The 26,143-nt window shown below is 46.8% G+C and overlaps 1 long non-coding RNA gene across 3 annotated transcripts; it reads right to left on the bottom strand.

The window, feature by feature from the left end:
• Nucleotides 1-343: 343 nt before the first annotated feature.
• LOC148110006 (uncharacterized) lies at nt 344-8,707 on the bottom strand. Of its 3 annotated transcripts, none has more exons than XR_015724865.1 (4): nt 3,779-8,707; nt 3,139-3,583; nt 2,605-2,795; nt 344-1,362 (listed from the first exon to the last, which is right to left on the bottom strand). It is a non-coding gene; the product is annotated as an uncharacterized LOC148110006 (long non-coding RNA). The 3 variants fall into 3 exon arrangements; XR_015724864.1 differs by having other exon boundaries at nt 2,605-3,583; nt 3,779-3,915; nt 7,780-8,707; XR_015724863.1 differs by having other exon boundaries at nt 2,605-3,583.
• Nucleotides 8,708-26,143: the final 17,436 nt, after the last annotated feature.

Raw genomic sequence — 26,143 nt, 5'->3', positions numbered from 1 at the left:
GACAACAGGGTACTAATAAGGGACCCCACTCGCCAGGGGGTGTGGGTGCACTTGAACTGATTTTACGTAGCAGGACAGAAGTGCTAAGTACTGTTACAGTAATAGGAAGAGAGCCACCATTAGCATTTTTAAGCCCTAGGGATACTTGAAAATCAGAAACTCACAGAGGTGCTGATAATGGCTGCCTGAGAGCTGGAACTCGCTTACGCACAATCACCAAGCTGCCAGCATTTAACTCATCACTGTGCACAGTAATTTGGCTTACATCAGTCTGAAAGGGGGCTGGGGATCTGGAAGGGGTGGTAATTAAAAAAAAAAATCCTTTTCTATGTGTTCATTTAATCAGCAAATATCAGCGGAGTGTCAGGATTGGCTCCTGGCAGGGGGTTAAGGCACCCTGTGGCGCAGCCAGCCTCCTGCAAGGGAAGGGAGGACCGATTCCGAGGGTGGGGGCTATTCCGGAGCCCCCCGGAGAGCAAGCAGCAGGATCATGGGGCACATGGACAAGGGCTGGGGGTCCAGGAGCCCTAGCACAGGGCCTGGCGCCCTGTGGACCCACCAAAATGTTCATGGCATGTATGAACTCAGCAAATAAGAAGGAACAACAGAAAGTCCAAAGAGGGGTGGGATACATTCAGTCGAGTTAGAGGCAGCGAAGCCCGGGGGGAAATCGTTGTGCGAGGGGGTGTGCGGTCTCAGGGGATCAGCACAATGGTGGCAGAGCGCCCTGGTCCAGACCTGGGCTGTTCACAAGAATCCGGGGCCACAAAAGGACAGAGAGAACAGAAGCAGGGCCAGGCCCTGGGAAAGGAGTGGACCCAAGTAGCTCCTCTCAGCAACAGTGCTGAATCCCCTGGTCACCGGCCGAGGGAACGTGCAGTTCTGTCTCTGCGGCCCTGCACACCACGCCCCGCAGCCCGTCTTCTCTGTTCAGGCCGGCCTCCTCCCAGCTTCCCCAGCAGGAGAGTTTCTGAGCCATTCTTCCATTTCCATCCTAGCTGTGTCTTTTATAAATATTTTTCCATTTTGTCCTCATAGCCATGATTTGGCGGGCGGCATTGTCCCAGTTTTTCCGATGACTAACTGAGGCTCAGAGAGGTTCAGTAGCTTGCCCGAAGTCACACAGCAAGTAAACATGAGAGCCTGGAGCTGCAACCAGGTATGTCTGACTTCAGAGCCTGGATTTATTCTCCTTCATCAAGGCATTTCATAGACTCACAGAACCTCCAAGCTGAGGGGGATCTGGAAGATCCTATAGGGGAGCCCTGGGTGAGGCAGGATTCCTTTTCCAGCATCGTCTGGGTGAGGCAGGACTCCTTTTCCAGCATCGTCTGGGTGAGGCAGGACTCCTTTTCCAGCATTCTGCATAAATTGCGTATGCTCTTGCTCAGGGAATGGCAAACAAGGACAAAAAGAAAGGGGTGGGTGGAGGAGGAAGACAAGGAAAAAGGGAGGGAGGGAGGAAACCAAAGTCCAGCTTCCATGAACGTATTTAGAATTTCATTACAGAAAAGCCTAGCAAGAAGCTGTTTTAATTTTAGCATACCTGAACAGTGTGTATGTTATGTTTAGTGTTCTTGTACCCAGTTACGTTTGGACAGGGACCCCGTCGCCTGCTTGGGATTGGAAGTCTCCGGCGGCCTGGCCAAGCTCTGTCCTGGGCTCCGAGATGGGCTCTCTTTTTCCCAGGCGATGCTTTGTCTTCTCTTGACAAAGGTCCCAATTTGCTGCCCTCATGATGGAACTTTTCTACCACATCCCCCAGGTTGCCCCGCCATCAGTAGCAGCCCAGGGGGCCCCATCCCGCTTGCCTGGGCTTCCTGAGTGAGATCAAACCCAGGGAGAAAGTGGAAAACAGGCCCTGGGCACTGCCCCAGCTGGTTTAGATAAGAGCTAATCGTTTTCCTGGATCTGGTACCTTGGGGAGACAGAAACTGCAAGAGCCTGGAGTTGAAAAGGGGTGCAGAAAACTGAATCGGTTACTCAGCCAAGTACTTGTGGGGAGACTGCTCTGGTACCAGAAGAGTAGCCACTCTGTCTGAACCTCGTGGTTTGCAGATACAAGGGCTTTTGCTCTATTTACCAGGGAGCCGCTCTGGAGTTCAGGTGAGTGGGGAGATGGCCTGTGGGCAGCTCCGTGGCCTTCTGAGGAGCAGACAAGGCTGTGACTGGCCACGGTTGCTGCCAAGGACCTCCTGATGCCTGAAAATGTGCCAAACAGCACTGGGAATCTAAGAGCGCAGGAGGGCAGGCTTCCCACCCTAAGGTGGCTTCGAATCTAGGCCCGGGACCAATGAGAAGACGCCGAGGGGCTAAGCTATGTGACCATGACCACATGGTGGTAGGAATTTAAAAGGAACAGACAGGTATGGACGTGGGTAGCTCGAGGAGCTTCTGGCAAGAGGAGGGTCCTGCGTAAGGCCGTGAAGCCTAGGATGGGTCTGGGTGGAGGGTGGGGAGATGGGAGGAAGGACGTGGGGAGGCCAAGGTCGGAGAGTTGAGGGTGTAAGAGCCAGAAGGACGGGAAGTCCTCACCAGGATGTGACGAATCAAAACAGAAAACAGCATTACTTTAAATTTATCACAGGTCTCGGAGTAACTTACCGATCGTGTGTCCTGTGACTTCACCACATGCCACAACTTGTCAACCTGTCTTGACAAGTTTGTGAAGATATGGCCCCGTTCTCCGAGCACAGCTGATTGGGGTGAGGGGCAGGGGCACCGGACACCCAGGTTGGACTTTTGGGTTTGGAAACCCAGAGTGGTTCCGATGAGTTTCTTCCCGGTGGCTGAAGCTGTAAGAGGCAACATTTGGAAGACTGGGAAAGGAGAGGCAGCGGGTCTGAAGGGAGTGAAGGGAGAGGGCGAATGAGAAAGAAGCAGGTGCGCACAGATTCAGGGGGAGCCGGCCCACGGCTCCCCTTCATAAGCCACTTAGGTCTCAGGAAAGAATGAGGCTTAGTGAGAAATTTGCCTCGACTCATCGGCTAGGAAGTCATGAAGCCTGGACTCAGACTCAGATCTGCCTGATTTCAAAGCGGGTCCTCAACTGCTTCCCCCGTAGCGTCCTGTGTTAGTTGGCTAGGGCTTCTCCAGCGAAGTACCATAAACTCGGTGGCTTTGACGATGGAAACTTACCATCTTGTGGTTCTGGAAGCTAGAAGGCTGAAATCAAGGTGACCTGGCTCTCTCCGCAGCCTGTAGAGAATTCTTCCTCACCTCGTCTGGCTTCTGGTGATGCGAGTGACCCTTACCTCGTGGCAGCCATACTTCTTGGTGGGTGTTTCTTTGTCCCCTCAAAGGACACCAGTCCTACGGGACTCAGGGCCCACCCTACTCCAGCAGGAGCTTGTCTTAACATGATTACATCTGCAATGACCCTATTTCCACCTCGAGTCCCGTTCGCTGCATCTTCTTCAGGGACACAGTTCAGCCCGTAGCCCTCCTCCAGAGAATGAGATCTCGCTGCTGAGGGAGCCAGGCCACGAGGTTCGGGGATGGAGCCAGGCCGCCAGGCCGTTGGTCCGCAGGGAGCTGGTGCTGGGAACTCTCTCCCCCTCTTACGTGCTACAGGTAAAGCTGTCTTGTAGCCACAGGAGAAAAGACACAGAAAATAATGTAAACTGGGGAGCAGTGAGCCAAAAGCAGATATTTAAATCCTCGATGATGAAGTGAAAAGGTGAGTGGGGCCAGGGGTAAGGGAAAAAGAGGGGCCAGCAATGAGATCACAGCGATCCATCTGGCTCGCCGTTCATTTATTCCATATTAAGGGACTCACGTGTGCGGTGCACGAGGACGCGTCTGGAGTGCAGTCAGCTTCCGATGGGAGGCTCACCGTTAGGAACGCGTCCGTGCCTTCAGACGTCCGCCTGACATCTTTTCCTCCTGTCTCCTGTTACGTGTCTTTAAGTAATTCTGAAAGATCACTGTGCTTTAGTCTTTTAAGAACTAAGATTTTGGCCTGCTCCTTAGTTTTGGAGATTGATAGGAAATTTTTAAAACCAACGCCTTTTGGGAAGAACCAGAATTAGCCAAGCAAGAGAAGAAAAATATGATGAATTATACTAAACATGATATGACAATTCAATTCATCTCTGGAAACCCCTAGCAAACAGTCATCTTCGAAATATACTTCAGACACTATTCTGCACTAATAAAGATCTTGCTCATATATATATATAAAATATGTATATATATACCCCAGGCCCTAAGCATGTGTGTATGTGTGTGTGAATGTATGTGTACACAGGCCCTAAGTGTGTGTATATATAGTATGTGCATGTGTTTGTGTGTGTGTATCCATATATATAATATATACATAGGCCCTAAGTATATATATGCATTCATATGAGTGTATATATATGGGAAGTACGTGTGTGTATATATGTCTGTGTATGTGTGTCTTTAAATGTGTGTGTGTATATGTGTGTGTATATGTAGGCTCTAAGTATATATGTACTTATGTGTGTGTATATATATGTAGATAATATGTGTGTATGTGTGTGTTTATGTGTGTGTATATGTATATGCCCTGAGTGTGTACATGTATGTACACACACACGTATTTACATATGCATATAATGGTATATGTGTGTGTATTTATATATATACACATAGGTGTGTGTGTATATGCACACATACTATATATATATACTTCTGTATATACTTCCGTATCTCTATAAATCTATACATATATACCCTTCAGATTCTAATTAACAGGCCTTGGTTAAATGTCCGTCACCTTCAAGATCTCCAATGTCACTCTAGTCTCAAGACAAAATGATAACCAGGAAATGCCCTGGGCACATAGACTGTTCCACCAGTTGGGTCTAGGAGACCAATGATACTTGTATAGGGCAGGATCTAGGGAACCCCAGAAAGAGGAGGTGTGTGTTGTAACATTCTGGATGAAGCACCAATCTCCAGAAACTAGGCACGTCCTGCAAAATGTCTTCCCAGTTCCCCAATTATCTCCCCCTTTGCATTTCTGACACCAACGTCCTCATTCTTCCCGTTCTCCTCCCTCGTAGCCCAGGGCTGGACCGCAGACGCTCTTACTTTTGGAGGTGCCCCCTCGCCTGTTGTGTCAAGCACGCAAATACCCCTACCCTCTACAGTGATCGGAAACTACAGTAGGGCTGAGTTCAGTCGTGATACGTTAGCACGTGACACCTGTAGACATTTGATGAAACCTTTATTCATTTAGCTTCTTTTCTTTCCGGCTTCTGAGGACAATAAGGTCTCCTCTTGAGTAAATGAGCACGTTTGGAACTCCTTGTTTGGCATTCACCCATCTGATTTGCCTCTCCCAGTGACCTCTCAGTATTGACGGGGTATTGGCAGGCCCAGCTGAGCTTTGATTCCTGGATCCCCCTTTCTTCTCTCTCCTGCGACCTTCGTCATAGGTTTGCTTCAGGACCCAGCAAGACCACCTCCTCTTCTCTTTGAACTTCCCTCGTCTCGCCACAGCATCCAAAAGAAGCCCCCTCTGAACTCCCAATGGTGCCTCTTGTTTGGCACTTTCTTTTCTATTCCAACTAGGCAGACATCGAGCGAGTGTCTGCTATGGCCCACCGCCGTGCTTCTGTGCCTCGCTGAATCTCCTACGACGAGATTTATTTATAGATGTTGGCTGCAGGTACCAATCCCAAAGACGCAAGGGGAAAAGTCAGTACTCACCTTCTTTCACTGAATCAAGGTGCACCATAATTTTAAAAACCTGTCTCTCAGCTCACAGACGTTCAAGCCCTCAAGCCCTCTCTCATATAACCGAAAGAATTGAAAGAGTATTTTAAAACCCCGAAAGAGGACAAACATGAAAAGAAGCTGAGCTTTTCAGCACTTCCCATGAAGCAGGCTGCACCTTGAATGCTCAAAACAGGAAATTATTTCCTAAAGTGTTTTCTACACGCTTAGTCCTAGGACTGAATATTTATTTCGACTTCCACCATTAAAGGAAAGGAGAAAATAAGAAATCAGAAAACCGCAGCCCATTCCTTTCTAAGAGCTGTACCTCCTTCCAGCACACCTATGTAGATAAGTGAGTCTTTCTGTCTTCCGAAATATAAAATAATATATATAGAGAGGAGGCAGCTATTAATGAATTGAGGACTGATTATCCAGTCTGGGTTTGACCCAGACTCTTGCTTTTCTCCCACCCTCGTGGATACCCTGCCCCCATGGACAGCCTGCATGCGGAGACTGCCATTACCCCTTGACATAGTAGTTTGGACTTGAATTCTTGCAAGATCCTTGCATGGTGTTTGTACCTGGTTTCTTCATAGTTTCCTTGGTACCCTTAATAAAGCCAGATCATTTTAGGCTGGTCGTTCAGGGGATCCTGATGATTTAAAACAAAAAAAAAACAAAGCATTCTCTGCTTGGCCATGCCCGTTGAAAGACTTCTTCTTGTCCTGCCTCTGCTTGCTTGGGGCCGGAATGGGGCTGATCTAACACGTGCCCCGCACAGATACCCACAATCTTCGGGGCCAGCCTGTGGCCTGCCCTCCAAGGGTGCTTTGAGGAGTTACCAGTTAGTGGGTCTAAAGTACCGTAGAAACCGAAGTTGTTTCCGAAAATGCTAAACAATAAGACATTGCTCCAAAGGGCCTGGGTCCCTTCGGTTATTTTACAGGAAATCCAACTCCAGCAGCCTTACCCAGCCATTATCATTTAATTACCAATATAAATCTCACTAGCAACTTCCATAACTTCATTTGCAAACGAATATACACACCTCCTCAATCATCCCCTCCTTTTCTCTCTCTCCCAAAAGCCATCCCCCGACCGCTGGAAGCCCAGAGAAACTCCGCGCCAGCCGTGATTTGCAGATGCCCCGTGTCCCGCCAGGCCAGCGTGTACCTGGAACAGGGCTAGGCGGGCACCACGGGGCCCGCTTCCCGCTCACACCCATAAATCCCTGCCCGCCTCGGCGAGGGGCAGAAGCATGGCAGGAGCCTGGCTCCCTCTGCTTAAAAGGTTCACAAACCACAGTGAACTTCTCAGTGATCTGAGGCCAAGTTTCCGGTATGTAATGAAAACTGAAACCCAGTTTTGGGTTTCCTCCCCAAATTCACACTGAGCTAGTCATGGCAAGAGACGTGTGAGGTAGCGAGGACAAGCAGCTCTGAGACGCAGCTGAGACGCACGGCCTTAAGTTCTATTTCGGGCTCTGCCACCAACGTGTGTGGCCCGAAGCCCGTCACCCACCCTCACTCCCCTTAGGTAACTTTCTCTAGTCTTGAGAGGGTGTTTTGACCTCGACTTTTCCTTCTGGGACCTGTGGGGGGTACAGGGCGGAGGACTTTGAGGTGGGAGCACCTCTGAGTCTCTTACATACAGCACACCCACATCGGGACCCTACGGCCACCCCGCCCCCGCCAACATTTATATGTTGCCCTCTGTTTGCATTCTAAAGTGCTGCTTTCACTTCTTTGAGGCTTCAGCTTTGGATTTCAGGCACATCTCTACTTGTTTGGCTTTCCACTTCATGGAGACGACCAGAATCATGCCTCCGTTATTTCGGGGGTTCACCTAAATAACCCCCCAGATCATTCCCAACGTGGCACTTCTGCAAGTCTATGAAATGCTGCGGTGGAAAGAGAGCGCACCCAGGCTTTGAAGGCAGGCGTACGTGGTCCCAGCTCTTAGCTTTCGAATCTATTAGCTGTGTGACTTTGGGCAAACTATTTAACCTCTCTGAGCCTAATTTCCTCATCTGAAAAACTGGGCCAGTGCCAACTACCAAACCGTTGCCACGAAGATTAAGAAAGTACTTACAAGACACGGAACAGAGTGCCTAGTATATAGTAGATGCCAATGTCAACGCTAAATTCTGCTTTTCTTTATTCACGTGAGTCTCCGATGGGTCAAAAATGTAGGCCACAGTACATTTGAATATTGCTTCTTTCTTCCCATCCAGCGTCCCACTTCAGAAAGAAGGAAATCAACAATAACCCTCAGAGGCTCTGCTGAAAACATCACCCATCCATTGAAATGTACTTTCCATTCAACAACTAGGTTATTAATTATTCATTCCTATTGGAACTGAAATAAGAACAGGGCTCACTGCTTGCGACCCGGAGCTTGACAGGAACAGGGTTCCAACTGCTCGATTTCAATCGTTTCCTGTGATCTATGTAATATATCCCAAATCTGAGATTTGCAGTGCTAAGAATCAGGCAAACTTCAGACTGAATGACTGCCGGTAATGTTTAGTAGATGCCCTGGAATGACTGTTCACTTTCCTTTCATTTCCATTCCAGGCAGTGCATTTCTTGGGGATTATTTCACTGCATGGGTGGCCCGAGTTCCTTGGCCTTCAGCCTTATGGCTCATTCCAGCACTCTGGGCAAGCAAGAACTACCCAAAAATGCAAGCTTTTCTTTCATGCCCCAGTGGCATGAGTAACATCATTAACTCTTCGAAGCTGAGGTTTGGGATTACGTAAAAACCTTACACCCCACTGTGTTAGCCGCCCGAATACCAGAGTAACAAAGTGTTCGCAGTCTGTTTTTCATACCAGAAATGCGGTTGCCCTAATAAACAGTCCTTGAGATATTTTTTCCCAGCGATTACATTTCATCAGGATTGCGGATTTCAAAATGGAAGCTAGACTCCCTACTTCTAGTTCCAGCGAGAACAAACAGGCAAGAGGAGACTTGGCTCTGAAACTCTTCCGACGAGGGGAAACGCTGCTGTCATGTCGCCAGGACGGGAAGAGCACAGCTGTGCAGTGTGGTGTTTCACGTGCTCCTCTATAGATGAGCTTTCTCAAAGCTAAAAACCTTGCAGGACACTCGGTAAAAGGAGACACAGTAACACATTTCCTACGGGCCTTGGGCCAGGGCTGGGCCAAACCAGAGACCCGCGCACGTGCACTGTGGGTTCCGCGCGCCATCTGGTGGCTCGGGGCTGATATTGCAGGCATCATCGGGGCTTTCACCCCTTGAGGCCTCATTCACACAAGAAGTGCGTAGTAGGCTTTGAAGTTCTGTTGGGAGGTGATCACCAGCGCCCCCAAAGGAAGACACCAAGGGCCAGGTGTTCTGCATTCTATTCCTTATTTTATGACAGGATACCGAGGCCCCGTGTTCTCCTGGCAAACAGAGGTAACTGTATCCTTTAGGACCAACCTTCCTCTGACACAGCACCATGAGTGATCATCTCTGAGCCGTCTGGCCCTTCGTGTTCCCCTTCCTATGTCGTGATCACCCAGGTCTGGGCACAGCAGTCCCTCTCTTGACACTGCCTGGAACACACTTACATCCTCATCTCCAGCCTCCTGGACCCTGCACTTCCCAAGGCTTGGTCCACAAGCATCTTTACATTCTCAGAAGACCTGTCTCGGTTTTTGGTCACCCTAGTGTTTCCAAAGCATATTCCAAGAATACTGGATTTATTATTAAAAATTGTAACTTTGGAACATCTGGCTGGTTCACTTGGAAGAGCATGCGACTCTTGATCTCAGGGTTGTGAGTTCAAGCCCCATGTTGGGTGTAGAGATTACTTAAAAAAATAAACTTAAAAAAAAAAGAATCATACCTTTAAAACAAGGCATTCCACTTTGGGAAAGTCTGGGTTATACCAAGTCAAAACAGATATTGTTGGGGGACATCGCGAGAGCTTCACCATTCTGAGATCATAGCAGAGTTTTAAGAAGAAACTACTGTCTGCTATGGTAGCTAAACTTACTTGACATCAAAACGTTTTCCCCACCTCCACCTTTGAAGTGTTTCTTGACACAGCATTTGACAAAATAACTTTAGGGAGAAAATGGTCTAATCTACTCACTCGATTAGATAGCCATCTTTTCAGAAGTGAAAGACTTCTGTGTGAGTCTCCCCCAGCTGCCATAACAAAAGTCCCACACAGGGGCGGGGAAGGGGGCTCACACCACAGTCCTGGAGGCTGGAAGGCTGAGATGGAGGTGTAGTCAGGGTTGGTTTCTCCTGAGGCCTCTCTCCTTGGCTGGTGGGTGGCCATCTTCTCTGTGTCTTCACGCGGTTCTTCCTTCTGTGTGTGTCTGTGTCCTAATCTCCTCTTCTTAGAAGGACACCTTTTGGATTAGGGTCCACCTTCACGACCTCATTTTAACTCAATTACTTCTTTAAGGATCCCATCTCCAAATACAGTCACATTCTGAGGTACTGGGGTTAGGACTTCAATAGGAATTTTGAAGGGGGCACAATTCAACTCACGATAGCATCTTAGTTTTATATCCGTTGGAGAAAATTTGTACATTGATGGAAAATCATGCATTCTTTGGAGCAGGGCCAGCAAACTATAGCCAGGGGGCCAGATAGGGATACCCACCTGTGTTTATAAATAAAGTTTTATTGGCACAAAGGTATGCTCATTCCTTCACAGATTGGCTATGATTACTTTAATGTCCAAATGTCATATGGCTTGCAAAAACCAAAAATATTTACTATCTAGCCCTGTATAGAAAACACTTACCATTGCCTGGTCCAGAGCACATCCCTCAGGGTATCTAATTCTGATTCTATAGGGGCTCTGCCCCTTTCGTTGCTTTTGAGCTACTTTACAACTCAGTAGAGTTGTAGATAATAGATAGCAATGCAAAATAATCTTTGCTTATGGACACAGACAAGCCAGTTCTGCCTCCTCTTGCTCATTGCTTTCGGCATTCCTCACCTATAAATGTGATGGTTCTTTGGATTCTCTCTTGAACTGGTTGTGACATCTTGCAGTGCCTTCATTAATCGTGAGTTAAATAAAATCTTTAACACATGGTCATTTTATATCTGGATGAGAGTCATAATTTTACCTTTTTGAAAATTTTCCTTTAACATGTCAGTGTGATTATTCTCGGGCATGATAATAGCACTGGGATTATGAAGGATGATGGTTTTGTTCTCAGAAGATGCATATTGAAACAGGGGGAGTGTCGTGACGCCTACAACTTACTATCAAATACTTCGGCATATACATAGATATATGTATGCACGTGTGTGCATACATACGTACACATATATGGGTGCGTGTAGGGGAAGACGGAGAGAAAGAGAAAGGGTATATGATAAAATATTAACAGCCAGTGAATCTGGGTGAAAGCCACATGGTGCACTAGAATGTACGACTCATTCAACTTTTCTGTCGAGTTGTCAATTTTCAAAAATAAAAAATTGGAGGGATAAGATCATGTCACATACCCGGCTCAGCATAGAGCCAACCCCATGACCTATATCTGTGGGTGTTTCTCCAGTACTTCCGAGAGCAGCCAATTACGGACCTTTGTTTGCTCTCTGACTCTTCGGAGTCTGTGCCGCAAAGAAGAATAAGCAAATGAAACATCTCTGTTGTCTCTGTGTCTCTGTTGTCTCTGTGTCTCTGTTGTCACGCGGCTCAGTCTCTTCACAGTCCTTAATGGTACCACGTGAACGAGACAGTAAGGTAGAATTTTTTAACTAGATTTCTCATATTCCCAAGGAATTCTTTTAAAATAAATAAATATTAGGGACGCCTGGGTGGCTCAGTCGTTGAAGCGTCTGTCTTCGGCTCAGGTCACGATCTCAGGGTCCCGGGATCGAATTCCGAGGCAGGCTCTCTGCTCAGCGGGGAGCCTGCTTCTCCCTCTCCCTCGGTGTTCTCTCTCTTTCTCCCTCTCAAATACATAAATAAATAAATCATCTGTAATAAATAAATAAAATAAATGAATAAAAATTCATCTGTAATAAATAAATTAAATAAATAAATAAATAAATATTTTCAGATGAGCCCAGGATCTGAGGACCGCTTAGGGGACATTCGTGTTCAAGCTTAGGGTGCAACTCCTTGGGGGGGCATTGAGGTTTGTGTCTCTCAATTACTGCACACATATTGTATTAACCCCTCCCCAATGACATCATGGCCTTAACACAGAGACCCCATTAATTGTCATGCGTCTGCTGCTTGAGTTGGGACTGTGCCATTTGAAGCTCTTAGCATCCTTAGAGGTGGGAACGGCCAGGTAACAAGGAGGGAAGAAAGTCAGCTCAATTCTCAAAGGTGGTGTCATTTAGCGTGAAGGCTCGGGATTGAAATTTTCTGCCTGAGGGAAGCAGAAAAACTGACTCTTTACAGAATGCTGCCTGTTTCTAAACCTAAAAGGCACACTAAGAATAGCTCACGGACGGCGCTGCCCAGAGGCTCCTTGAGCAGCCCAGTGGGAGGTCCTCTCCCGGAATCTGCCCTTCAAAGCTGCTGCCCCGCAGCCCGGAGCCCGGAGAGCGTGCGAGCGGCGGGGTTCTCCTGGGCCGCCTTCCCTCTGGTCACAAGGAAGCAGGGGCTAGAGTGGACGGAGATGCTCCTTCGTGGAAGAAGGCCCTAGAGGAGGAGACTTTCTGCCTCTGACAAAGGCTGATGGCCCTGAAGGGAGAGGCGCAGTGTGGGCTCGGAGACCAGACGGCCGTGAACTCCGCAGGAGCAGACGGGCTTTGGCCGTGACCAACACCAGCGTGGAAGAAACCTGCCTTTCCTTCTCCATCCCCACCGATAGCGCACAGATTTTTCCTATCTGGCTTATTATCATAGCCTCTCATCCGGGGCCTCTGGACCCAGTTTTGCCCACTCCAGTGAGTCTTGCTTACAGACTCCCCGATCCTTTTTCTGTAGCCCATGTCAGCTCAGATTGATCTGTTCTTAAATTTTCCTGTCTGCGGTGGGATGGCAGAGACCGTGGGACAGTCATTTGTCTAAACCTCCACACTATTTAGTGTAGTGTCATTCCTGGAAAGGGGGTTCAAGAAACAGACTTTGAGGGGCGCCTGGGTGGCTCAGTCAGTGAAGCGTCTGCCTTTGGCTGGGGTCATGAGCTCGGGGTTCTGGGATCGAGCCCCGCATCAGGCTCCCTGCTCAGTGGGGAGTCTGCTTCTCCCTCTCCCTCTTCCCCTCCCCCTGCTCACCACGCACATGCTCTCTCTCTCTCTCTCAAATAAATAAACAAAAAATCTTTAATAAAAAAAGGAAATAGTCTTTGAGTGTATATACTCAAAAGAATATCTGAGGGCATGCACTCCCTCAAAGGCAGGGACTGGAAGAGCTATCTGCAAATCTATCTTCACAGCACCATTATTCACCATGGCCAAGGGGAGGAGTGGATGCATCAACATGGTCTATCCCTACAATGAAATAGTATTCAGCCTTTAAGAGGAAGGAAATCCGGACCCAGGCTACCAGCTCGAGGGACCTTGAGGCTATCCTGCAGAGGGAAATAAGCAGTCACAAAGGGACAAACCCTGCATGATTTTACTCCTAGGAGGTTCCGACAGGAGTCAAATCCAGAGAGACCGAAGGTGAAATGGTGGCTGCCAGGGGCTGGGGGCTGAAAGGTGAGTTATTGTTTGATGGGGACAGAGTTTCAGTTTTGCAAGATGAAAAGGGTCCTGGCGGCAATGATTGCACAACAGCGCGAATGGGCCTCATGCCAGGGAAATGGACCCTGAGCAACAGATAAAATGGCACATTTGATGTTTGTGTGTTTTGCCACAATTAAAACAGAAAAAGAAATAGTTTGTTAAATGCCGAATTAGGGAGCTCGTGAGTGATTTCCACTGCACCTGTGCAGTCCTGCTTTCTCAACAGGATCACACTTTTGCAACATGCAAATCATTTGACATTCCCTCCTCCCCTGAAAAGCCCTCCAGTGTATTCCCACGTAGAGTCAAATCTGAAATTCTTAGCACAACCTATGGGCCCGCCTGGCCTGGCCTGGCCTTCCCAACCTGCTTCATCCGACACAAATGTCCCTCATTCTTCTGTCTTTCCTCCCATACCCTTCAGTCTCACAGTTTCCCCCATAGTTTCCCCTGGGGGAAGCTTCCATCAGCTCTTATCTGGCTAATTCCCCTCATTCTTTCAGTATCTGCTAACATACCCTCTATCGGGGAAACCAGTCCCACCTTCCAGACCAGCTGGGGCCTCTGGCTGTGGGCTCTCTGTGTGCTCTTTGCTTGGTCTTGCATAGTACTTATCATGCCAGTTGTTAATTCTTCATAAAATCATTCAGACTGTAAGCACCACAAGGGCAGAGACACGAACACTGTCCCTTGTGATATGGACAATTTCTGCCAGCCTTTGTGATACAGACAACTTCTGCCAGCCCCATCGTTGGGGGTGTGACACATGCTAAGACCCCAAGCAAAGTAAATTCATTTCACGTGCAGCCCTCGGTCATCCCGTAATGCAAAAAAGGTCAAAGTCAGAAGCAATAAGGAGCTCTGCCATCATTCCTAACTGAGGGGGATCAATATTTACAGACAACTGTGGTCAGGTGCTCAACGCGCAGCCCGGCTTATTCACACGGACATTAATATTTTCACAACGTCAGCTCTACATATAAAAAGAAATTGTCCACAGACTAGATGGAATGTTAGTTGACCGATGCCTAGATTTTCAGATTGACTGCAAACAAGATTAAGGACTATTTCTTCCACCTCCCCTCCAGGCAACAACCCCAGCACTCTGCTCCTCTTTGCAAAAGGAACTGGGTGTTGGTGATGGGGTGGAAAGTTCTGGAACAACTTACTATTCTTTTGCTCCCACTACTTCTTTGTCCTTTTTACCACTTTGGCTCACACCTCTCCTCTCCTTCCCGCCCCACTCCACTTTTTGCAAAGTTTTCTTCCTCTTGGATCGGGCCTCCTGAAGTTAGAACATTCAGTCCTTTTCTGTTCTCACCATCTGCTGCTGGATAAGGGTGGGATGCTGTGTGTGTGTGTGTGTACAGTGTGTGTGTGTGTGTGTGTGTGTGTGAAGTGTAGGGTGGTCTTCAATTTTGAGGATGAGGAAGGAAGCAGGAAGACAGCCTCGAAAGTCAGGTCTCTGGGTAGACTATCTTAAAAACAATTCAACTTTCTGCATGGAAAACATCACCCCTCCTGCTAGCATCTCTCCCATACGCTCTTGTGTTGAGTGGCTGTCTGTCTCCTTCCACCTGCGCCTTGCATTACAAAGGCTCCCCTCTTTTCGGCGCACAGAAAGGAGAGGAAGATACACGTGAGCGATAAACCACACTGACTTTTATAAACCGTTTAAGGGAATATATAGTGGATGGATGCTGAATAAATTTATCTCGACTGATTGGTTGGTTGAGAAAAGTTAGTTCCATAACACCTATTTCTTACAGACTCAGAAACACTATAGTGTTTATTAGCCAATGAGAGCAATGCTGAACTTAAAAAATAAAACTACCTATCATTAGAAAGACATGAGACTATCAACTTAAAAACACAACAGTCTTTAAAATGAACTTCTAACACTTGGCAAATACTTTTTAAATTTTTTTACTCAGCATTACATTTAGTAAACAATGTTTTCAGAAGTACTTAAGTGTTTGGGATCAGTCAGGGTTCTCCAGAGAAACAGAACCAATAGGATATATGTATGATATATACAGAGAAAGTAATTTTTTTAAGATTTTACTTATTTATTTGAGAGAGAGAAGCAGCTTCCCCACTGAGCCGGGAGCCCGATGTGGGGCTTGATCCCAGGACCCTGGGATCATGACCTGAGCTGAAGGCAGACGCTTAACCACCTGAGCCACCCAGACGCTCCCAGAGAAAGAGATTTTACTATAAGTTCGTTCTTGCGATTATGGAAGCTGACAAGTCCAAGTCTTCAGTGTGGGTCAGCAGGTTGGAGACTCAAGAGGGCCAGTGATGCAGATGTAGTCTGAAAGCCATGCTGCAGCGTTTCCTCCTGCTTAGGGAGGCCAGTCTTTTTGTTCTATTCAGGCCGTCAACTGATTGGATGAGGCCCACCCACAATGTGCTTTCCTCCAAGTTCATCCACATAATATTATCTCAACGAAAAACATCCTCAGGTTGACACATCACCTTAACCATCATGTGTTGCGCGTGCCCATTGTCAAAGAAAAAGAACCCAGCACAGGACATATTTCAGTGAAAAAAAAAAATGTAGGCGTCCCACTGCACAAGACCTAGCACCAAGGCTGGGAGCTGCCTTGTGGAGGTGAGTGACACCTCTGGCATCTGTTTGTGGGCTGGAAACTACTCCTGCCCTAACTCCACAGGAAAAAAAATAATAAACCACACACTATCTTTGCCTGGAATCTTGAAAACTGTCTCAATTGCTCACCTTAAAAGCCTTGTCCCACCCCCAGTGAGAAATCAGCCATATCTACTTAATGCCCTCTGGCTCTGAGCCCAGGGGCAAAAATCTAAATCCACTTGCCAAACTGTCTCTATGGACACCTACTAAGCTACCAGGGAAAGGAAATTCGCAGGATTTCGAGAAAAAGCTCCTCGGGTAGCAGCTACTACTGGGGAGAATTTGATTGGTCTGGTACGTCCCAAGTTTGGCGAAACGCAGCCTTTCAATGCTTATTGGTGGACTAGCAAAATAAAGACAGTTCATAATGGATTTCCCCTCCTTCCTTATTGCAAATGCGGCCACGCTATCACATTGGCGTTGGTGTTGGCATTGGTAAGAACTCCCTCGGCTTCAAATTCTCCCTGCGGTGACCTGCTGCCTGCTCTGGAATTGTAATTCATCATTTAACAGGATCCTTGTGTGACCGCAGACCCTGCCATCGCCTCCCCGGGGAACAGCAGCAACAGGGGGAGAGATGCTGACAGCAAGAGCAAAGCTTGAGAATTCTGATTTTGCTTCAGAAACAGGATGAGCAGGCTTCATCCTGCTCCTTCCGTCTGCCAAACTCCTAGGGATGCAGCCCCTTGGGTGAGAGCAGCCTCAGTGGGGCTTTCTGCACTCGCTAGAACCAGGGACCACACTTATGCAGAACCCCTTCTGTTTGCAGAAAACCAAAAAGGAGAGGAAAGGATCTAGTGGTAGGAGCAAAGACAATTTTTTTCCTCTTTTTTAAAAAGCTCTTAGATTGTGTTTAAAAGATAAAATGATGGAAAATTTCACAGCCTTCATAGCATCCCAATATTTTACTGGGATCTCAGGGGAGACAACACATGGCATACTTGGAATGAACGCGTCCCTCCCGGGGGCTGCTGTGAACACGGTCGCACCTCCTTCCCTCCCCTTAGTTGGGCCACCGACTCAGTTCTTCTCGCTTCTCTTTCTCTGCATCTTCAAATGAGTGAGGCAGTCTGGGGCGGAGGTAAGGCAGTGTCTGTCTCTAATCGGCTGATTTGCTGAGTCTCCAAAGGATGGCTTGTCGCAAATATTTAAGTTTTCTTTGTCTCCCTTTCTCCCTTAATTTATTGTAAATATCTACCATGAGAGGTAGCAAATGCATGAGGGAGCCAGCCATTCTCAGCCAGCTTGTGGAGCTTTCAAAAAAAAAAAAATACGGATGCTTGTACCCCATGCTCTGAGTTTCTGGTTTGACTGATTCAGGGTGAGGCCAGGCATTCTGTATGAGTGGTCTGTTCTGGGGGTTCAAGATCCCTAGTGATTCTCCTCTGGCACCAAGTTGAAAGCCAACAGATTCTGGGTGAGGCCAACCCTAGGGAAGATCTTACTTCCTAGAAAGGCAGAACTGGAAGGTACGTATTCATGGGACGCTAATGGCACAAGCTTCGCTGTGCCCAGACACTTGAGCACAAGCTGAGAAACAGAGGAAGGAAGAATGGATGCCCAGAATGAATCGTGTCGTCTCCTTTTGAATGGGGCTTAGCAACAGTGAATGCGGGGTTCGAGGCAGAAACGATCACGACAATTGGTCAGAAAGGGGTTCCTCAGCCCAGAAAGAGTGAGATGTTCAGAACTAATTGAGGCAAGAATACGAAATAATGTGCAGCTGGGCACGAGATCTGCATCGGGTAGGAATACTTGACTGTAAGTATGGAAAACTCAACAAGAGATGCTTAAGCAAACAGGGGCTTATTTTTCTCATGTAACAGTAAGTCCCGAAATAGATACTTTCTAGCAGTGGTTAGCAGCTCCGAAGAAGCCAGGTTCTTCCTGGGGTTTCTTCCCTGCCGCCTTTAATGCGGAGTTTGTCACCTCACACGTGTTCTCTGATGGGCTCAAGAGGGCTGACACCGGTCCAGGGTCCACACTGTGTTCAGGGGAGAAGGAGGAGAGGCAGGCTGGGGCAGTGATGGACGGTCTCTCTTCTCTCTCAGAAAGCAAAAGCTTTGGGACTCCTTGGGTGGCTCAGTCAGCTAAGCATCTGCCTTCAGCTCAGGTCATGATCCCAGCGTCCTGGGATCCAGTCTCACATCAGACGCCTTGATCAGCGGGGAGCCTGCTTCTCCCTTTGTCCCCCCGACCCCGGCTTGTGCTCTCTCTCTGACAATAAATAAATATAATCTTTAAAGAAAGCAGAAGATTTCCTAGACGTATCACTAGCAGACTTCTGCTGAGGTCTCTTTGTCAAGAACTGGGACACACAGCCAGCCCCCATTCCCTAACTCTAAGAAAAGGAAAGTGGGGAACAAGATTGCCCTGCTGGCTGCCTAAGTATGAGCCACTGCCCGGGGGGTTAACACACCTGCATCCAGAACAAAATCAGGGTTTTGTGAGCAAGGGGGGGGGGGATAGATATTGGATGAACAGCTACTGGTGTCTGCCACAGACCCCCAAAGGGAATCGAGGCTTCTGGATATCGCCCTTCACATAAACCTACTCCTGATACGGCTATAGTAATTGTCTCCGCAGAGATTCTCTCACGGCTTTCATGGGAGACATCACAAGGCAAAAAAAAATCTCAGACAGAACCTGTCAAGCAGCTCCCTCCCATTCTTAGACCCTCAGAGGTAAACAGCTGAAGATCCAGTTGAAATCTTGCTAGTAGTCGCGCTTCTTGCCTTCCGTACGTGTCTTCTACTTTGCAGCTGTGAACCCCAAGGATGGAAAAGCACCCCACATTGACAACAGCACCATCTTCTATCCAGAGAAATGTCAGCTTCGAACCAGATCTGCACATTCATTCCAGAGCCCACGTGCATGCAAGGCGCAGGCACTTAAAAGGGACTTTTTCAGTGGGTTTTGAACCCTGTGTACCTATCTCTGGATGGGTGTTCATCATTTACTATTTTCTGTGGGTATCTATTATCCACAGGATGGTGGTGGTGCTCTTGCTCACTCGTTCCAGAAAGATCGGTTCAGTACCTGCAGGAAGCCCCAGCAACAGCAAACAGGGAGTTCGTACCAACATTCCTCCAAGTAAGAGACATTTGAGAACACAGTTACCTGGATGACATTCCCTAACTTACACTTCCTCTTCCCCATTTGCCTCTCTTCATTACCCTTCCACAGAGGAAGCAGTATTCATTGTAAATTGGAAATGTGAGAAGAGTCAGGATTAAAATTCAGAGGCACTGCCAAACGATCACATTTAGAAGTGATTCAGCTTAGAAGGGAATCCGGGATATCCGTCTTTAGAGATCTCATGGGAAGACTTTAAATATATGGCGTAGGCAACTCACGCCCATAAATCTGAATGATTTGTATGTTGCAACCTGTGTCGTGAGAGCCTAAGCACGGGGGTCGTTCAGCCAGGAGAACCAGAGGTGGAGCAGGGAGCACATCCCAGGGACCATTGCCAGACGCTTGCATCCAGACAGAGCACAGGCAGAATCTCTTTCTCAGAAGCATCCACATTCCTTGCTGGAGGAAACAGCATGTGGCAGGCTTTGGGCATAAGGGACGCAAGAGAGAACGTGGAATACACAAATCCTTGAGCAAAGTATCTCAGAAATGGGGCGCCTGGGTGGCTCAGTTGTTAAGGGTCTGCCTTTGGCTCAGGTCATGATCCCAGGGTCCTGGGATCGAGCCCCACATTGGGCTCCCTGCTCAGCAGGAAACCTGCTTCTCCCTCTCCCACTCCCCCTGCTTATGTTCCCTCTCCGGCTGTGTCTCTCTCTGTCATATAAATAAAATCTTAAAATAAAATAAAATAAAATAAAATAAAATAAAATAAAATAAAATAAAATAAAATAGCTCAGAAAGCAGGAGAGACTCTAACACTTGCCTATCCTGGCACCTGTTTTTTCTGTTAAAATAACTGCTAGTCGTAAACTCTATCCATTTATGCATGAACCAGAGAAATTGCAAGGATTAGGGACAGCAAACGATTCTCAACCCCATTCTCTCACTTGCAACAAACCATTCACCTTTGTGAGGATGAGGAGCGGTAGCTGGAGACTCTGGGTCTCCTCTACCAATATTATTACATGTTGTTCCGGGCGACAAGGATGTCAGGTTTCAAATGCTCATGCTTCAAGAGTGATGCTGTCCCTGCAAATTTTCTGACTGATGAATTTATCATACTGTCACCACAAAATACTGACTTCTTATTTACCCAGGTTCAAGCCCTCACTGCAAGGCTACCATGTTTCCAGTACTTTGTTTGGTGTGTAGGATATAAAATGGATTAAAGCAAAATCCTAATTCTTAAGGGGCTCATCAGCTGTGGCAGAAACATACACATTCATCCATTCACACAACAGTATTTACTGAGTGGTGACGCTATCCTGGACACAGGAAGTGCAGAGAATATGAGGCAGTAAACCTGACATGTTAATTGTGTCCCTTTCTCTCTCGATGTTTTAGAGGTAACACATAGCAGGGTGCATGGCTTTGGGTCAGCTCTGCTGCTTTTCTGTCGTGTGACTCTGGGGCAAGTTACTTAACCTCCCCCATTCGTGGTTTCCTCTTCTGTAAAATGAGAACAATAATAGCACTTCATTTATGAGTTGTTTTGAGGGTTAAATGTATTAATACATACAGAAAAATATTACCACGTCTTCTTTATAGCAAGTATGATGGGTAACCGTTAGCCACTGTTGTTACTACAATTGAAGGTTTGGAGAATACGGAAGTAGAAGCTAGTAGGATTCAGAGCATCAGGAGTGGCTTCCCGGAAATGCCTTGTAATTTGGGTCTTCATGAAGGAATTAGAGATGGTTAGTCCATCAGTAAGCATTTCTCTCTTAAAGATTTATTTATTTATTTATTAGAGACAGAGTGATTGTGGACAACGCTGCTATGAACACTGGGGTGCCTATGGCCCTTCTCTTCACTACATCTGTATCTTTGGGGTAAATACCCAGTAGTGCAATGGCTGGATCATAGGGTAGCTCAATTTTTAACTTTTTTTTTTTTAAGATTTTATTTATTTGACAGAGATAGAGACAGCCAGCGAGAGAGGGAACACAAGCAGGGGGAGTGGGAGAGAAAGAAGCAGGCTCATAGCGGAAGAGCCTGATGTGGGGCTCGATCCCAGAACGCCAGAATCACGCCCTGAGTTGAAGGCAGACGCCTAACCGCTGTGCCACCCAGGCGCCCCCAATTTATAACTTTTTAAGGGACCTCCACACTGTTTTCCAGAGTGGCTGCACCAACCTGCATTCCCACCAACAATGTAGGAGGGATCCCCTTTCTTCACATCCTCTCCAGCAATTGCTGTTTCCTGCCTTGTTGATTTTTGCCATTCTAACTGGCGTAAGGTGGTATCTCAGTGTGGTTTTGATATGAATTTCCCTGATGGCTAATGATTTTGAACATTTTTTCATGTGTCTGTTAGCCATTTGTAGGTCATCATTGGAAAAGTTCATATCTTCTGCCCGTTATTTGATTCATTTATTTGTTTCTCGTGTATTGAGTTTGAGAAGTTCTTTGTAGATCTTGGATACCAGTCCTTTATCTGTAGTGTCATTTGCAAATACCTTCTCTTGTTCCGTGGGCTGCCTCTTAGTTTTTTTTGACTGTTTCCTTGGCTGTGCAGAAGCTTTTTATCTTGATGAAGTCCCACGAGTTCATTTTTTCTTTTGTTTCTCTTGCCTTTGGAGATGTGTCATGAAAAAAGTTGCTGTGGACAATGTCAAAGAGGTTACAGCCTATGTTCTCCTCTAGGATTTTGATGGATTCCTGTCTCACATTGAGGTCTTTCATCCATTTGGAGTTTATCTTTGTGTATGGTGTGAGAGAGTGGTCAAGTTTCATTCTTTTGCATGTAGCTGTCCAATTTTCCCAGCACCATTTATTGAAGAGACTGTCTTTTTTCCACTGGATGTTTTTTCCTGCTTTGTCAAAGATTAGTTGCCCAAAGAGCTGAGGGTCCGTTTCTGGATTCTCTATTCTGTTCCATTGGTCTATGTGCCTGTTTTTGTGCCAGTCCATGCTGTCTTTTTGATCACAGCTTTGTAGTACAGCTTGAAATCTGGCAACGTGATGCCCCCAGCTTTGTTTTTCCTTTTCAACAATTCCTTGGCCATTTGGGGCCTTTTCAGGTTCCACATAAATTTAAGGGCTGTTTGTTCCAGTTCTTCGAAAAATGTCATTGGTATTTTGATCGGGATGGCATTGCTAAATCATGGAAGGAGCCGAGATGCCCTTCAACAGATGACTGGATTAAGAAGATGTGGTCCATATATACAATGGAATATTACTCAGCCATCAAAAAGAACGATTTCTCAACATTTGCTGCAACATGGATGGGACTGGAGGAGATTATGCTAAGCAAAATAAGTCAAGCAGAGAAAGACAATTATCATATGGTTTCACTCACTTATGGAACACAAGAAGTAGGAAGATTGGTAGGAGAAGAAAGGGAAGAAGAAAGGAGGGGTAAACAGAAGGGGGAATGAACCATGAGAGACTATGGACTCTGGGAAACAAACTGAGGGCTTCAGAGGGGAGGGAGTGGGGGATTGGAACAGGCCAGTGATGGGGATTAAGGAGGGCACATACTGCATGGTGCACTGGGTGTTATATGCAAGTAATGAATCATGGAACTTTACATCAAAAACTAGGGATGTACTGTATGGTGACTAACATAATATAATAAAAAATTATTAAAAAAAAAAGAGAGAGAGTGAGAGTGTGTGTGTGTGAGTGGGGGGTGGGGCGCGAGGGACAGAGGGAGAGAGAGAATCTTAAGCAGACTCCCTGTTCAGCACGGAGCCCTACTCGGGGCTCGAACTCACGACCCATGATATCACGACCTGAGCTGAAATCAAGAGCTGGACACTTAAGGGACTGAGCCCCCCAGGTCCCCCTCAATAGCATTTCTTGAGCGTGATATAGCTAGAGGTGCAAGGGCTGGGATTAGTGCGGCTAAAGACAAAGACTCCATACCTCCCCCCACCAGCTCCAGCCCTCAATGTGCTCATGGTGGAGAGGCGGGCAGAAACGTAAACCTGCAATTACGTCGCAGCATGACAAATGCAGTGTTGCTGCTATGCTAGGATGTTTTGGGAATTTGGAAGAGGGTCACCTACCTTAGGTTGCAGGTGGGTGTTTTTGGTGGGAGTGAGGTATTAAGAAATGACTGTCCGGAGAGGTGACATTGAACTGTGTCTCAAAAGGAACTGCGTCCTTGTTGGGTGGAATAGAGGTAAGGGCTAATGGGATGATGGAAGGGCTTCTGAAAGGATGAAGTGAGAGCACGTGGCATGTTTTAGGGACTTTGAAAACCAGGTGTATATGGGGCTCGTGGGAGATGGGGCTGGAGAAGTCGGCAGGGGCCACCCCACAAGGCATCTTGGATCTCACATTAAAGAATTGAAACATTATTCTGAGGGCTATGGGCGCCGGTGGTTTGATTTTAGGAAGATCATCCTGGTAGCAACATGGAGTGTATTGGAGTGGAGAGTGATTCAGGGGGGAGATCGTTGCTGTTCTTTTAGCGAGAAATAAGAACAGTCGAAAACTCAGGTATTGTTTGGGGACAGGGGTTGGGGGAACACTAGAATTTTAGAAATACTTGGGAAGAAGTAAGGATGCTGGAGGAATGAGGATAACCGGGCTTAAGTTTGTAAAAGTATAAAGTGATACCGATGCCTTGGGTGGTATGCCAATGGAGACATCTGGTAGGCAGTTGGGTAGATGGGTTGAGGGGTCAGGAGAGAGATCTGGACGGGAGATACAGATTTTCCCCCCATCCTCAGCCCAATTGATTGGTAGCCCAATCTATAGTTTTAATGAAGTTACTCCAGTAAAATTTATAAAGTGAGAAGAACAGGGGTCTGAAGATGTAACTCTGGAAACAGGTCAGGAAGAGGAAGAGGAGTCTTCCTTCAAAGAGCTAGAGAAGGAACAGCTGGGAAAGTCGGGAAAAGAAAACAGGAAGAAGCTATGTCATGAGAACATGAGAACCTGAGGAAGACAGCGCTTCAGGGAAAGGAAATCCTCAACCATGGAGCACAATAAAGACGGAAAAGGCGGCTTTTGTGGTTAGGAGACCACATGCCCACCTTGTTCCATGTGGCTGGGACACAGGGCAGAGTAGGGGGAATTATTATGAGGCTGGTTGGCTTTCACCAGATGCTGAGAAACCTTCAGTGCATACTCCAGAGATGGGCTTCATTCTGTAGGTAACTGGGAACGGAACATAGGCCAACTTATGAGTATGTTTTTAATAAGTCCTTTTTAAAAGCTGAGGTAAAGCTTACATGCACTGAAATGCCTAGATCTCAAGGATTCATTTCAAGGAGTTTTGACAAGTGTGAAACCTGGGTGACCAACACACTAATCAAGAAAAATATTTCCATTACCTCAGAAAGTTCCCTTGTGTCCTGTTTTAACCTCCATTCCCTATAGGCAACTACCATTCTCGTTTCTACCCAAAAGATTACTTTTGGCTATTCTTGAATTTCACATACATGGAACCATGCAGTATGTAAACTTTATTCTCTGGCTTCTTTTGTTCCATATAACATTTTGAGATTTACCCATGTTGTTGCATGGATTAGTAATTCACTATTGGTGAATAGCAAGCATTATTACATGAGTGGATCACAATTAATCTATTCCTCCATCCATGGACATTTAGGTGGTCATAAACTTTTGGTTATAACGACTAATGTTGTCAAAAACATGCCTGTACAAGCATTTTTGTCATAATATGTTTTCATTTATTTTAGACAAATATCTAGGGGTGGAACTGCCCAGTCATGAAGTAAGTGCTCTTTAACTTCATGAGAAACAGCTTTCCAAAGTGAGTGCTTGGCTCTTTTCAATCTTTAAAACTTAAGCCATTCTAGTGGGAGGGAAGTGGTATCTCTTTGATGGTTTAATTTGCATTTCTCTAACAATGAATGTTGAACACCTTCTCAGAGGTCTGTCCCTGCGTGTCTTCATTTAATAAGTGTCTGCTCCGAGAGTTTTGTCCATTTTTGTTTGATAGGTATATGAAAAATATATGTTGAAGGCAATTGGTATTTATTCCAAGTGGATTTACCGTAGAACCATTTATGCATTCTGTCCATGAAAAACTGAATGACTGAAAGATGGGGAAAAAATCTTGCATCTCTGATGTCTGGTAACTTTAAATTTAAATACCTTTAAATTTTATAAAATCAAACTATAAAAATGACTTTAAACGATATAAAAGTAACCTTAACTTTAAATAACTTTGAATTCTACCTTATCAGCTATGTTTATTATATGTCAAACTCTTTGAAGGTGGGATAGTGTCTTCTCCATTGACTACAGGAGAGATCTTTACGGTTAGAAGGTGAAGAAAAGCCATGTTACAGGTTCAGTTTGCCTGGGATTCAGCCAGGAACCAAACCAGGAAGAGACATGCTAACCTGGGGCTTTGTTTTCGTAGGTAGCAGCAGGTGCTGCCACAAACACAGAAAACACACAGACGGACAAGTTTTGAGATTGCACAGGAGAACACAAGCACTGTGCAGAAACATCTACATGTTACAGTCGGCATTGGGCACGGACCGCAAAGGCTGGGGTGGGCCTCTCCTTCTCAGCCCGGCCCCTAACACATAGCTAAAGCACTTTTCAGGGCCTCTGAACCATTCTCACATTTTCGGGTTTTTTTGTTTTATGGGGTTTTCTTGCAAGTGTCCAGAACACATTTCAGACCCACGAGGTCAATCTCTTTGTGGGTGGTGCCAGCCTGTGCCTTTTTGAAAATAAGTGTCTACGTGGCTGTGAAGTGCACCTCGGTGTACCTCTACCCGGCAGGCCTGCTTGATTTAGGGCTCCGGGGCAGGCCAATCTCCAATTAGGAGTTGATGGAGTTCACCCACGTACTACAGTAACGTTGAACGAGGGGCACCTTTCTTCTAAAAAACAGTGAGGGAGGGGCGACAGGGATCAGGCTGCCGGCCGTGCTGCTGGCAGGAGCCCACGGCGGGCTGAGCCGGACCAGGGCCAAGCTGCAGGCCCCCTCCCACAGGCCTCCGTCCGGCCAGCCGCGCACGCGCACGCACTCGCGCACGCCGGCCCCCCATTTGGGCGC

The sequence above is a fragment of the Ursus americanus genome, chromosome 6, assembly GCF_024610735.1.
Source record: "Ursus americanus isolate L20-20 chromosome 6, mUrsAme1.1.p, whole genome shotgun sequence".
NCBI classification, from domain to species: Eukaryota; Metazoa; Chordata; class Mammalia; order Carnivora; family Ursidae; genus Ursus; species Ursus americanus.
The sequence above is the reverse complement of the archived record's forward strand: the minus strand, read 5'-3'. Positions and strand labels throughout refer to the sequence as shown.